The sequence below is a fragment of the Medicago truncatula genome, chromosome 6, assembly GCF_003473485.1.
Source record: "Medicago truncatula cultivar Jemalong A17 chromosome 6, MtrunA17r5.0-ANR, whole genome shotgun sequence".
In the NCBI taxonomy this organism is placed as follows: domain Eukaryota; kingdom Viridiplantae; phylum Streptophyta; class Magnoliopsida; order Fabales; family Fabaceae; genus Medicago; species Medicago truncatula.
This window is the reverse complement of record NC_053047.1, coordinates 914,194-930,474: the sequence shown is the minus strand read 5'-3', so window position 1 is coordinate 930,474 and position 16,281 is coordinate 914,194. Positions and strand designations below refer to the sequence as shown.

Here is a 16,281-nt window from a genome sequence, read left to right as displayed (position 1 = left end):
CACATATGAGTTAGGAATTATTACATATTCATGCATAAAGATTAAACTATATCTCTTCTTCTCTCATTCTTCTGTGTATGCGCATGTTTTAGCAAAAATAGAAGCTAATAACTCAACTTCCGGTAGATGTTCAAATATCTAAAAAGAACGAGTCGCTATATTAGTCATTCTGAGAGAAGAATCTAGATAATTTTTTTTTATTGTAATGAGCCACTCTATTATATCTATTTTATTGCAATGAGCCACGTTATATCTATTATATTAATGAGAATTGTGTAATTTTTGGTCATGATTATGCCTACATGCATTCGAATTAAGGGAACAAAAGGGCGTAAATTATATCAAGGTCCAGATAATGGTTGATCAGGTTCTATTGGTTGAAAATTTGAAGAAACAAGGAGATTAAATATATGTGCCTAAAGAATTAAAAGTTACTCTTTTATGTTGAATCAATGCAAAATTGAAAATTCTCCACACACATCCAAATCTTATTTCTTTCAATAGAAGAGAAAATAACTCTTTTATTGCTTGATTCACAAGGAAATGAAAGAGATATTAATGAAGAGAAAGTGCTAATTTATTTTTGAGTCTTGCTAACTTGTAATCTAAGGTACATGTTAAAGAAAACTGAAAATTTTGGATTGAAAAGAGCAATTGTACCTTTATGAACTTAAATACACGATTTTTGAAATAAAATTATTATATGTAGTTTCTTAAATACACATATCAACGCACGGTGAGATAAATGCGAATAACATGAACTTCAGATTGGACAAAACAAGAATTTCCAAACATTTTACCTTCTCAGGAACCTCATTTCACAGATTTACTTGAATCATTTTGTAAACACTAAAGCAAATTCAACGCACGGTGAGATAAATGCAAATAACATGTTCTTCAGATTGGACTCAAGTTACTACCGTTATAACATAAGAAACCAAACAAACACTTCATCTGAAAACTGAAAATTCAAAAACCAACAGAAATTTAATCTGTTTGCATATTACTCTCACTAATCATGCAATGCAGAGGGATATTCAATTACATAACCTAATACAGTAAAAAGACAGTGTCATTACTCATTAACTACACAATTACCGGTACCCATGTGTCTTTATCATTACTAAATAGATTCAACCATGTTGTTCACATCCTCGAAAAAGACCTTTCACCTCGCTGCTGAGCCGTTAGACAATAATTGCCACACTGTCTCCATGATTGTGTCTGACTGGAATGATTACTCCTCTAACAAGAAGAAAGGCATTGATGATAGTATATAACAACCATGTAGAAGTATCTGCAATGTTGATGAAAACATTGCGAACATACACAAGCAACTCAATCAATAGTGTGTGTGGAATCAAAAATGTCCAAGAACCAACCCATGCAATGATTACCAAAACGCCAAAATCCAAAGAAATAACAAAGAACTGGATGGAAGTTGCAAGACTGCAGCAGGATAGAGTTAAATACATCCTCTTTTTTATTGAATTGTTTAGGCGATGTTCTTGGTTGACGAAATCGGAAATCAGGAGATACACGAAATAACAATGAACTGTCAGTGAAAGCAATCCAAAAAAGAACCAAGAACTGGATGATTCAGGTTTTATATAAGTAGCTGTTACCAAGGAAGAAACAAACCCTAGGTGCTTAAGCACATTCTGAAAAAAGTTTTGGAGGACCTCCTTCTGAGCAATTGTTGCTGTTATCCTTGAGGAAGGCTTTGTCCGCTTCAATTCATGGTGATGGCGTGGAAAATGGGTTTGAAGAGGTTCTCTTTGAATTGGGTCTGAATAGTAAGAACGCACCATTCTTGTTGTTGTTCTTAAACCTTGGAAGCGAGAACGTGAGTTTTTCTTTTTTTTTTGCTGAAACAAGTGAGAATCTGAGTTATTCTAATGTTGAGTAGTATGAGGAAGAAATAAGATTTGGATGCGTGTGTGGAGAACTTCTATTGTATGAAAAGTATAGGATTATTAATAATTATCTTGGTGCTTTTATTTAAAAGCAATTATTTGTTTTGTGGAAGCTATTGGATTCACAAGTTTCTTGAGCTTGATGGGGAAAGAAGAATCTGAAACATTTGGAAGACACTCCAAATTTATGTTATGTTATGACTATCTTAATTATGTTAAGAGTGCTCTATGAGTGACTAATTTAGTTGTTTATAAAAAATAAAATAAAAACACTATGTCAACCATGTAGGATTGATACAGACATCGAACATGAAACATTGAGTTAATTGAACGTAGATGCAAGTCTCGGTATTCGGACATGTCTTCCATCCGAAGTGTCGGTGATACAAAATATGTCAATAGTGTCAACGAATTGAATCAAATACATGTAGGTTGTATGTGTATCCACCCACGTACACGGTTAACAAATTGCATAACGTGTCTTTGACTCCCTGTGCCTGAAGAATAGATGTTCCTTGTGAAGGTGAGGTTCCGATTGGCAGATTTCAAAGAGAGAGGGCCATTGGTATTATGATTATGAAAGATAAATAGCGATGTTGTGAAGAAGCTAGGGCTATTTTTTAGCTAAAAAAACGAAATGACAAAGTCTCGTAGAGTCGTCACATAAAGTGGAGGTGCCGGAGTTCGAACTTCAATTATGATGTTCGGCCTAACAATTTCGATAGTTTTACAAGTTGAGTTAGGACTTATTAGACAGCTAATAAAAGATATTTAAATGTGGCATGTCCGCTAAGTTCTCTCACATATGGTTAAATTTAAATTATACTTTTCATACTATCTTTTACATATTATACAAAATTATCATTCTCATAGGAAGCATGAATTACATTTTTTTTCTTTTTATGTTAAAATTTACCCTACCCTCTCTTAATAATAATTTTTTTTATCTATCTCTAACAGTTTAACGATAAAAATCTAACTTACAAAGTGCAAAGAAAACTATAAGTGTTTTAGGTCCATTTGAATATAATCAATGACTGGTTTTGCCTTAACACGGATGGTGCTTCTAAGCAAGATGGAAACATAGCATGTTGTAAAGGAATCATTAGAGACAGTGTAGATAATTGGATTTGCGGATTCACCAAGCATTTGGGACCTTCTACTGCATATATCGTTGAATTGTAGGGGGTATCAGAAGGCTTGAGTATGACTAAAACTCGAAATATTTCCCAGCTGGAACTGCATGTCGACTTTGATGTTGTCACGAGATGTTTAAACAATTCACAGGTTGGAAGTGTTTTGGGTGGAGACTTTTGAAAAGAATAAGATTATTACTTGCTCAAGACTTGGTTCATATTAAGCGTGTGTATAGGAAAGCTAATAAGCAAAGGTGGATTCAAGAAGATGCTACAAAGTAGTCCCGGATAGTTCTCTTTAGGGAGGGCGGTGGATTCAATACAGACGAAGGGCTCTTCAAAGCAGACTCTGGAGTGTTTTTAGGAGATATGGTTAGATCAAATTCTGATGAAAGCTGGTTCTTGTGGCCTTCAGATGTAGTTGTTTTAGGTGGTGTAATTGGAGTGGCTGACTTTACTGGGTCCTGTGGTTCTTCATTGGATAATAGACCATAGTCACTTGACTTAGGACAAGTTTCTTCATTGTCTAGTAGCATTTTGCACTCTGTTCTACGAATGGCCATAACCCTTCTTCGGATGGAAAATGGAGTCTTTGTTGTGGAAACAAAACTGCGTTTATTCCATATCCGGATCTAAAAATGCAAAATTGGGGAAAGTTACAATTCTGAAGAAGAAGAAAAACTTGAGGTAGCATAAAAAAACAAAATGATGGGCTATCCTGAACTGAAGATCGTTGCAAACAAGCGATAAAAATAAACAAACAGCGTTACTTACTGAGAAATCATCAGAAGCAGTTGCTAATTTTCAATTGTCAGACCGGCACCTGCAAAACAAATTAAGTTAGAATCTCATATCAGATCGGATAGAACTAAAACCCTGCATAATTTCCAATTTACCAGTCAACTGCAGTAACTTCCTCGTAATGACTCTTCAAAATAGTTGGTTCCACTTGAGGCTTGTCAACCTGATTTGTAAAAGTCAAGTTAAACTACATCCTTACTGCAACCAAAGTACCAAACTTTAGAGTAGTTGATTGAAAGTAAGAAAAGCAACCTGCCAAACATATGCTTTTCCATTACTAGAACCACAAACGATGTTAGATGCATCGGGGCTAATCGCAGCCTGGAATTGAACACATGAGACAGGGAAAAAGTCAGGAGTCATGAAAGAAACTTGATGCAAGAAATTCTGAGCTACAGGCCAAATTCTCACCTTAATAAAAAATGATTCAATACGACCTCCTCCAAAGTATCTTAAAGCCCCCTTTTCAAGTTGAAGTGTATCATATAGATAAACTCTGCAAGAAAGAAGAAACAGTTTATTTTACATTATGATGAACATTCTCGAAACCACGGTTTGATTTACAAAAAATAGTATTTAGGAGGATACCGGCTATCCATGCAGGAAGCAGAAAGCAACGGTCCACTGTCATCTTGGGACAAGCTAGATATACCGTGTAATCTTTGCTGAAAGGACAAAGAAGAATACAGTCAAGATAATGAAGATTACATCATTTCAAGCTTTCCAATATCTACTAAAAATCAACAAAGTGCAAAAATCAGTCGTATAAAAAAGCATAAACATTTTCTATCACATTCAGAGTTTAACTTTATGTGAGATATATTTCCATAAGAAATGCATATACCCTCTTATTAAACATATAAATCATAGTTCAATTTATTCAGGAACCTCAATTTGTAAACTCTTAAGCCAGAATCGTTGTATAGAAACTAAAAACCTACCACTGCACATCTCAGTTCCATTCCAAGTAACCTTTCCTGGTTCAGGACATGCTTGTGTGACAATACTTTTTAAATTTCTGGTATCCCAAAACTTCAGCACACTGGAATAAACCAATTAAATGGTAAAATCAATCAACACCGCTAAAAGCTTAAAAAGACTTCAATTATATTTTGAAGGGTAATACATTTAACCAACCTATTTACTACCCCAGCAGTGGCTATGGAAAATTGGTCCTTGAGCGAAAGAACAGATGCAACACTATTGGAAGCAACCTGACAGGTTAGAGTTGTTGTTAGAAGGGTCAAACCTTATTAACAGGTTCGGTAAATGTGAATGAATTGCATACCACCAGCAACTTACCTTGCCCTTCCTTGGTCGTAGTCCTTGATACAGAATATGTGATCCATTGACAACATCCGTTTAACTAGAGAAGCAAAAAAATAGTAACTATACTTTAGGAGAACATTCACTTCATTAAAAACTTATTAACAGGTTCAGTAAATGCTCATCACAAGAGTTTTACAAATAAAAAACTGCAACTTACCATATGCTAACTTCTCCACGTCTGTTAGAATTGGAGTTACATCTTAAGTCCCAAAGACGAAAAGATCCATCTCTTGAACCAGAGACTGAAATATCTGTAAGTTTGGAGATAAAAGAATGTCAATTGCTAATATATTTGTGATTACATAAAATCCAGTACATTGTAAAAGCATAGAAATGCATACACAAAGAAATCTTACCAGGATTAGTTGGATGAGAAGAAATAGATTTCACACTTCCTGTGTGCCCTGTTAACACTCCAAGACACTTCTTTTCTTGAACATCCCATACCCTAACCTGTAAATGAGCACCATAAGAGCATTCAATATAAAACCAGCTTAAAGGAAACTACTCATGTGATACTATATCTAATTACAAAGATGATGAAAACCAATTCTAAGTCAATGCTAAAAAAAATGGTAACTATTGACTCTGTATTTCAGTTAAGTCTGTTCAACAAGTTCTGCAATTTAAAAGGGGGTGCCAGATGTTGGGTACTTTTTAAATCATATTCTAACAATCAACCTATGTAGTTTTCAAAATGCGGTAAATTTGATTCAAAATTTAACAAGTATCATGTGAGAATCAAGAACAAAACATAGCAAGAACAACAATGTAATCTATATATTGTTTTAGCAGACAATAGTAAACTGATAACAACACAACGACTCACTGTTTAACCACCAGAAGCAGTGAGGATCTAAACAAATGTAAACCAATTTAAGACACTAACAAAATAAACAATTCAGGCTAATTACAATCAATCAAAAAATTAACAAAAACCTATTTGTAAATTTAATGAACATATAATTGCAAAAAATGAAGGCTACCTTAATCCAATTGACGTCAAAAACTGCATTATTATGCAAACTCCATTCACAAATTCTCGCTTTCTCTGGTATCAAAAGAGGCAAAATTTCACATAAGTAAATCATAAACCATAAAATTTGTTGATATATATAATCTTTGTAGCACCAACACTACTTATCAAAGGTGTGCCAAGTGTCCGATACATGTAAGTGTCTAACACCGACAAATGTAAGTACATTGAAATATGACTATTTCTCAAATTATATGCTATTTTCTCAAACTATCATCTCATGTCAATGTCCATGTAATATCAGGTATGAGTGTTCGTGCTTCAAATCTAATTAATACAAGGTAAATCAAAACTCAAAATTAAACAAAAAAATCAAAAACAAACCTGCATTTCTTTCTAGACACAAAGGCACTTCGAATTTTCAACGACTATCGAAAAAGCTAACATATCCCTCCTCATTAGACAAAGCAAGAATATGACAAAATTGAAGCGAATTGAAGAAGAAAAGGAATTAGGGTTTTGAGTGTGAAAATGAATGACAAATCCCTTCCCTTACTCCTTAATGTTATTAGGTCTGGAACAATTAACCCTAGAAATTTGGCTCCAAATCTGCTGCATTAATTGCTGTAATTGTAGCCCTAAAAATTTCCCTCTAAATACCAAGATTTGAATTTCAAAAAGAATTCCAATAATTGAATTTCAAAAAATGATGTTAGGAATCAGAGAAATTTTCTCCTATTTTTCCTCCACTTTTCAAAGTGCTATATTGATACAATAGACTGCATTAATTTCCATCCTTTGCTATGCCGCCTAGAAAACTAAAACCTCTCCACTCACAATATATGTTGGCTTTCCCATACATACATGAATATCATCTTGCTGTTCATATCATCCTGGTTGTTGGTTTCATCGTAAGAAGCGCTTTTCTTCTCTATTTTCTCCTCTAACTTGATTGCTGCCATAGCCAATTTCCCCTGTTACGACTTGCAAGAGGTTGATATGTCCGGGCTTCACAATCTCACGACAATCTTCTTCTTCCAAGCTAAATTTCTTAACCCTAACTCTATGATTATGGACCTGTGTTCGCGGCTCATCTGCCTTCGCAGCTCACATGCTGTCTGCAAATGTAATTCATTATTTATACAAATTGGAGGTATGTTACTTTCTAAATTATGTTTCTGATTTTTTGCTTTGGTTTGAATTGAAAGAAGAAACCATGGGAAAACAAAGTAAAGGAGACCTATGTAATGAAAACAAGATGTAAATTGTTCCACCAGAAATTTCGTTATTAAGGTCATGCACCAATTTCGTGTTCACATGCTTTATCAGTTTCTATGCTTTTTCTGCTTATTCCATGCATGTAGGTTTAAGTAAATTGCATCTCTATTTCGTTATTAAGTTGCTTTGTTTTTTTTTTTTGCATGTTATTATTGAGTAAATTGAGATTTATGAGTTGTTATAGATTGGTCATAATCTGTTTATTATGTATCACAACTACTTTCCAGCAAATAGCATCCAAATCCATATCTTCTAAAGTCACAGCTTTATGTAAACACTATAAGAAAAACACTATCAAAATCTTTGTCAATAGTGAATCAAAGTATATTTTATATTTGTTGGGTTTATGTATACAATTATTTTCCTTTTCCATTTATTCACTATTTTGCGTCGTTATGTCATATCTCAAAATGTAGTTGAATTCTGTCACATTTTCTTCTATCAGATTGTATCTTCTCTATGCATTCAAAGCCTTTAAATTTGATTTTCTTTTTCATTAAGAACTAGATTATAGGTAAGTGCCACCTAATTTGTGTGGATTTATTGTTCCTAGACTTGCTAACGATATTATTTTCTTAAATATGGTTTTGGTTGCTCTCTAGGTCTCCTTTATCTCAATTTAGTAATAGTTTGAATAAGAACCATTATATACAATATCTTTTCAGGCTTTTCTTCTATTTGTCCACAGGTGGAGGAACAATAACACCAAGCAACAAGTATTGCACCAATGAAAGTGAAAATCCAGTAAACATAGAATTGATCACATGTTATGCAAAGATATGATTAATTGATGGTTCGATGAAAGCGTAATTAATAATCAATGGCACGGTGGACATGGCCATTAACAAAGTATTTTACTAACCAGCTGCAAGGCTGCAAAAGAGACAACACGACGAAGAGAACAATATAAGTCATTCCAAATGTTAATACTTACATCTACTCCATTAAGCAACATCTCCATTTGCTTCTCTCTTTCTCTCAGTTGGTGTCTTTATTGCATTAAACTTCTTTTTTATTTATCTATTGAGGAAGTAGTTGGCTGTGGAGTTTTTTTTTGTTGTTGATGTTTCATTTTGGTGGACTGTCATAATAGTTTGTGTGTGGCTGTTATGCGGGAATGCTGTTTGGGAGTGTACTGCACAGTTAGGCTTAGAAAGGATGGGTTAGTTATGGCGGTGCCTACGGGATGTTATTAGAATGGCTTTCCTATTTTCCTTGGTTGCATACACTAGCATCATATTACCTTTTTGGGTTATTAGTATGGAGCTTTTTTCTTGGGCAAGGTGATTTTTGGTGTACCGTATATATGCGGTACCTTTTGTATGTTTCTTTCTTTTCGTTTTTATCCGCAAGTGGTATGACTTTCGTACAACTCGACGCGAATAATATTATAGTTGTTGGACTTACTTGACATTGCATCCATATTTTGTTGTGTATAACTATAATCTATTGATCTCAAATAAAAATTATAGTCTATCGATGATGGCCTAACTAAGTTGACAGGTTTTACTTGACATTGGCTCGAAAAATCAAATGGATAATTGTATGAGAAAATTATTCATTTGAAAAAATGGAAGTATATAACATGTAGAACCATTTTGTGAAGGGGTTGTGGAACTTCAAATGTAATTAATCTTGGTCTTACCAAGGGATTATGACTTTATATGAAGATTATAGTCGATGCTATAAGCTCCTGCAACAATTTTGGGAATCATAACAAAAGTGAATTTTAATAGAGTTTAAGCCATTTATGCAATGCTCCATAAGTTGTTTACTTTTGTATGTCAAGAATTTTAATAAAGTTTAAGCCATTTATGCAATGCTCCATAAGTTGTTTACTTTTTGATGTCTATATTTGTTGATTTTTGATTGAAAAATATGAAACTATTGGTTAAGGGAAATTACCACACTACACTTTTTTTTACATTGTACCTTAGTTCTTTTTTAACAAAACTATGTATATAAGTATATTTTTAAAATTTGGTACCTATTAGATACCTTCATAAGAGAGAATAATTTTTAGTGAACTATTGCATTTTACTAATAATGAATGTATTACAACTCATAAGATCCATGCGGCGCACGGGTCATCAATCTAGTGAAAATTTAATGTAAAAAGTTTGGACGGTAATACGACTTGGCGGGAACTTTAATTTTCTACTCTTTTCCATCATTATTATAATCAAAAATTCATTTTTTTCAAATTCATTGAATAACTTAAATACTTATGTACATAAGCTATTCTAAGAGTATATAAGCTATTTGAAGAATTTGATATATGTATTTTTGTTTATAATAATGATCCGAACAAGTATGTCATAATTTATTTTTTCTTATACAAAATTTATTACATTTTTTACAAAAATAAATGATATATATTTATTCAAATTGATGCAGTACATCGATACAATTAAAGTTTGCTAAAAACAAAAATGATGAATCGGCGAACAAACTCACAATATTCATGTTAATAGTATAAAACGACAAAGTACAAAAGCCTACACGGATGACTATATTCAAGTCACTGGAATACCCGTGTCTATGGATTTGCAACCTGGACAACACCAAAGATATCGATTGGATATGCATTGGATCGAAGCTGATCTGACAGTCTGAACCGAACATATAGTTGAACAAAACAAGAAAGACAAACAACGTCACACAAAGACGGCGAACAAACTAATGTCGCGCTAAGACCAGGGGCGGTTCCTCTCAAGAGGATGGGGTAGCCTTTGCTACCCCAAAAAATAAATTATTCTTGAATTGGTTGATATAAAATTACATTTAGCTACCCCAAATAATAAATATTGAGCTACCCCAAATAAACTTGGTTTGCCGAAAATTAGCATAAATAAGAAAAAAATTGCTACATGATTGACAAATATATTTATACGGGTTTGATTGATACTTTCAGTCTCAATAACAACTATAGGTTGACAATATTTCAATAACAATAGTTATAAACAAATTAAAAGGACAATAAGTTTTTGAAAATAACTTGTTTGTTTACATTGAAAAACATTAATAATTTATTTATTAAACGGTCAATTATGGATAAAATTTACTTCTTAAAATACATTTTGCCCACATTTTTTAAATATTTTCGTCAATTTTATTTCATTTGTTGTTGCTATGATTTACACTTCATATAAGTAAAAATTGTTGTGATTTTTTTACATAATGGTTAAGTTTCGAATTAAATTTGTTTTTGTTATCTACGACACTCGCAATTTTTAAGTTAAATTTCCAAGATTTTATTTATTTTAGTCCTTAATTTATTGTTATATAGATTAAATGCAAGACTAAAAACACTTTTATTTTTTAAATTTTAAAAAGCTGAGATAAAAATTGAATAAATTTTTTGTCAGGATTAAACTTAAAAAATTATAATCTCTGGGACTAGAAATATATTTTCCTTAAGTTTCATATTTTGATGTTAATTTTTTTTATTTTTCTTTATTTTTGGCCCCTGCGTAGAATTTTCGCTAGCTTCGCCGCTGACTAAGACGATGAAATCACAAAATAAAAAATAAAATAGATGTGAAAATTACTTATTTAAACAAAAGGGAAAGAGAAAAAAATGAGTTAGACGGATTATTTTCGATAAAAAATTAACCCTAAATCACCTCTCTTTAATGAATGGATTAAAAGAAATTAGGATTTTGATGACGACTCAGAAGATAGAAGGGAAGAAGAGAGAGAAGAATGAAAATACAAGGTCTACAAAATTTATTACATGTTTTAATCTATATGAAATTGTCAAAACAAGTTTTTATTTGGGACAAAGGAAATAATAAAATAAGACCGCGTTAATCGATATTGAATAAATTTAAATTTAAGTTTTATTCTTCTTTTTATCAATTAGTTTAGTGGTTGGAAAATTTACTTTTTTAAGATGAGTAAATAGGGTGTTAGGAGTTTAAATTCCGACTTTTGCATATATAATACAATCTCTACCAACGTAGCTAAGCTCACGGGACAATATATGTATTTTTAATTCCATCTAGAAAATATTATTTCTATTTTAGAGGAAAAGTATTTCTTATTAAAAAATATAATGTTTAAATTGTTGAGGTATTCAATGCTATATATTTTGCAATAATAATATTATATACAAAAATATTCCAATTATAGTATCAAAATATTTTTTTTTTAAGAAGTTAAAATGGAATAAACTAACAAAAGTGGAGACGCCCCTTAAGCACAAGGTGTACTAAAGAGGGCGCTCAAAGTACAAGTTGTCTGTCAAAATAATTACAAAAAGGCTTAAATGCTCATTTGGTCTTTTAAGTATTTATTTGGTATCGCTTTGGTCCCTTAACTAAAAAAAGATTGTTTAAGTACTTTATCTTTATCTCCGTTACCTATTTTGGTCCTTTCCGTTAAAAAAAAATCAAAAAAACGTTAGGGTTTATATCATTCATCTTCTTCCTTTTTCTTTCATCATCTTCTTCATGATCTTCATCATCAACAACACACCAACCCAGGAAAAAAAAATCTTTTTCATTATCTTTATCAAATCTATAAACATAATCAATTTCATAACTCAATCAACAACCAATTTGTTCACTAAAGAAAATCAGTTTAATTTACCAAACAACAATTTTTTTTTTTTAAAATCCAAATCCAAAACCACAACAACTGCTATGCTTCTCTAAAGATATCAATGAATTAATACCTTCACCTTATAACTACTCATCCAATCGTAAAATTTCAGCTTTCAACTGTTCAATCTTAAGATTCATAGATCTATGCAAATAACCTTTCTTCTTTCTCCTTCTACTACTTGACCAATTACCGCAATTTCTTAGATTTGGCTGGGATCGAGTAAAGAGGAATTGATAGAGGGAGAGTGGTCGAGTGGAATTAGAAGGGTGTATACATCATCAAAATTTCTTAGAGGCTTGTTGCTTCTGTTAACCCATATTGTTTCCATCCCTGGTTTTTTTTTTCTTTTCAATATGTTGCTTCAATTCATTCATTCTAGTTTTATGGGTTTCTTTGTCAACCCTAATTCTTTAAGCTCATTTTACTCTTCAATTAATGCGTGATTTTCAAAATTGATGGATGTATTTTGGTTCTTCATGGCTATGATTGAGATAGTGAGTGAGACTTTGTTGTTGGAATAGAAATGAGGAAGAAGGAATCAGTGAGGTGGAGAGGTAAAGAGGTGTTTGTGCTTGTTGGTGGCTCTTAGGAGGAGAGGCCACAGACGAAGAATGAAGTTGGGATTCCTTCAAAATTATCACTGTAGATTTTGGATTAAAAAAATTTGTGGTGAGTAGATATGAAGATTTTGGTTGATTTGGTTTAGAGAGATTGATAAATTGTGTTGTTTAGATTGAAAGGGATGTTTTTTAATGGAAAAATTGGTTATTGATTGAGTTATGAAATAGATTATGTTTATAGATTTGATGAAAAATATTTTTTTTCTGGGTTGGTGTGTTGTTGATGATGAAGATCAGGAAGAAGATGATGGAAGAAGAAGGAAGAAGATGAATGATATAAACCCTAACGTTTTTTTTTTATTTTTTTTAACGGAAAGGACCAAAATAGGTAACGGAGATAAAGATAAAGTACTTAAACAATTTTTTTTTAGTTAAGGGACCAAAGCGATACCAAATAAATACTTAAAGGACCAAAAACGCATTTAAGCCTTACAAAAATAAGCATCAGCCGATACCCAAACAGAATAAAGAGTCCGACCGCCACTGCTCGCATCCATACACAAAAGAGGCATTATTCGCCCTTGGCCACCAAAAAGAATGGAAAATAACTTTTTCTGTAAGCTCCTAAATGGAAGTATGAACATTATTAAAAATTCTATTATTACGTTCTTTCCAAATGAGCCAATCGCACAGAAGCTGACGTAAAGATCGACAACTCCTCCTTCCGCCTAGATAATTCGTAAAGTGAGAAAAATGAATGCTTATGTCGTTATGATCAACACTTGAAAAATCGAGCCACAGTCTAACATGGTGCCACAAAGAGCCGAAAAAATCACAAGAAATAAACAAGTGATGCACACTTTCGATACAACCATAGCTCGTCACACAAGAAGTATTTTCCCCTTGAATAATGCCTCAGCGCAAAAGGTTTGATTTTGTTGGCAGTCTGTCACGAAGCAATTGCCAGGCTAAGATGGAGACCTTTAAAGGAACCTAAGAGTGCCAAATAAGTTTCTTTGAATCATGCAACACCGAAGAACTGTGAGCAGAGAGCAACTGATAACCTGAACGAATTGAGTAACCCCCAGCAATGTCGGGGTGCCACTGCCATTTGTCTGAAACATTGACCTGCAAAGTAACATTAGCAAGTAACAACCTACACTCCGCTAACAACTCATCCTCCCACGCCCACAACCTCCTCTTTCACTGCCACGCCTCACCCCCTCATCCCAGCCTAACGAGAACATCGATGCAACTGAAATCGACTTGTCCACCGCTAACTCAAACAAACGAACAAAACGCTGACAGAGGGGAACCTCCCCTAACCACCGGTCACGCCAAAACATAGTGGCTTCCCCATCCCATGCCTTTCTCGACACCTCTCTCAGAGAACCAACTCTACCCGCCCTCTCCTACGCCATCTCTAATCCTAGCCAACTCCCTCCACTAATAAGAACAACTCTGGCCCCCAACCTCCCTGCCTCCTCACCGTACCTAGCAGCCAACACCCTATACCAAAAACTTGTATTAAAATACTCTAAAAAATAATTAAATAGAAATGTAAATATTTATTGAAAATGTAACATTTAATGTAATGATACTCATAAATTTTTTATTTTTTATTTATGTTTTGTATTTTGTTGATTGGTTTTTTTTTTGTTTGTTAGTTTGACTTAATTGTTGATTGGGTTATGCTGCATGCTTTCATTGGTTTTTGATCTGTCATGCGAGGATGGATGAGAGACAACGGTGGGGGAAAGGGTTCCAGTATATCCTAAGCACATAAATTAAATAGCATGAGAATGCATAACTAAACAAGTTTGAGTAATACTAGAAACACTCTCTTCTGAACACTCTCTCTAATACTTACTACTCCTATTTTATTGGTTTAATTCATTGTGGGTCTATATTATGAAAATTGAACCCCCGTAAAATAGTGGAACATATGTTGATTTCATCCAATATATTAAAAGATGAATGTTGCTAGTATTCCTCAACAAGTTTTTGGTTTAAGCTTTGACCTTCATATTTATAGGTCTAAGTTAGTATGAGAATATATATAATATTGTTGCGTAGTTATAATAAGTTAAACCATGAGTCAATACATATAATTGCAGAATTAAAGCTTAAGTTTTTTAACTCATTATATTCATTATTCACTCTCTTTAGATCCTTAAATAAGATACATGAATCTGATTTTGTATTCTATCATCATGCACGTCTATTGTATCATTTCCTTTTCTTCCACTTTTTATCAAATCTATTGTATATAACCAAAATTGTGGTTGATAAAAAAGAGAAGAAAAAAAACTATTGTATCAAATCTAAAATGGAAAAAAGAGAAAACATGGAGAAAGATGTTCAGTTGCATACTCAAAAAGGAAACACAAGCTTTGCCTTGGATTTTCTAGTGTATGTTTTAAGGTAAAATGTATTTTGTTTCTTCAAAAAAAAAAAGGTAAAATGTATTTTGATTAAAAGTGAGTATTGAATTAGAGTGATGTACATTTAATTTTTGAAACTAAAGGGATTTATTTAAATACGTAAAACCAAAATGACTAATTAAACAATAAATCTTAATGTAAAAGTTGATTCTAAAATCAAAAGTTCCAAATTGTAGGTTCAAATTAGAATTAAATTTTGAGACAAAATAAATTTACTCTAAAGCAATTCTACACCTCTATAATCAATATTCACTCATTTATAAGTGAAACTAAATGTACACTAACTACTTCTATTTTAGTCCGCAAAACTGAAAAATTAAAAGATGATTTTTAAAACAGTTTTACAAAATTGGATGAAGCTGAAGATGAAAATAAAATAGTTGGATGGTGAAAAGATTGATGAGGAAATTGCTGGTAACGATAATTATAGAAGTGGAACAATAAGTTCTTGATTATAAAACTCTTGGTATTTGACAAAAGCTAAAAGTGATTTTATGATAATGTCTTGTCACAATACTTTCATTCCACAAAAGAAAGTGCAATAATTTTGATAAGGTTACCTAAATAGCTACCATCGACATTAAAAATGGTGCAACAACGATTAGATGAGTTCCATTAAACCCATACATCCTCAAGTTTTGTTGTCAGATATATAGAGATGCAGGGAATGGAGAGTGGCAGACAACATGCGAGCCTCCAGTGCAAGACGATATATAGGGGTCGTGGTATTTGACAATCAACTAGAGCTTCTGCTTCCTGGAGGCAGTTGCGAGCATCAAGATTAGAGGAGAAAGAATCGGTCGAACAAAATCTCAGAGAGTGACATCAAAGACGAGATGTTGTGTAAACTTTAATGCATTGGAGAAAGGTTTTCTTGGGGGAAGAGCACTAAGAACATAGGCTAGTAGGACCAAGGTTTCAATGATTCAGAAGAGACAGAGTATGTGCATAATTATTTTAGGCCAATGAAGGCACCAAATTTGAGATCAAGAGATGGGGGTGGTATTGGCACCTCTATGTCAAAATTCAGGTAAAACCGACCTTGGTTGTGTCGAAAAAGTTGGAATTGTTCGGCCAAATATAAAACATTTTCTCTATTGGGATTGAAATCTGGACAAAGGTTAATAATTTCGTCTATGATGGTTTGAGGTAGCTGAGTATAGAGGGTTTCAAAATTAAGAGTGCTACATTTTGTTTTTGATCCCAACAGAATATCAACTATCGATGAGTTGA

At 32.9% G+C, this 16,281-nt stretch overlaps 1 pseudogene; it reads right to left on the bottom strand.

The window, feature by feature from the left end:
- Window positions 1–2,703: 2,703 nt before the first annotated feature.
- Window positions 2,704–7,120, bottom strand: LOC11434899 (denticleless protein homolog A-like; annotated as a pseudogene).
- Between the last annotated feature and the right edge of the window lie 9,161 nt (window positions 7,121–16,281).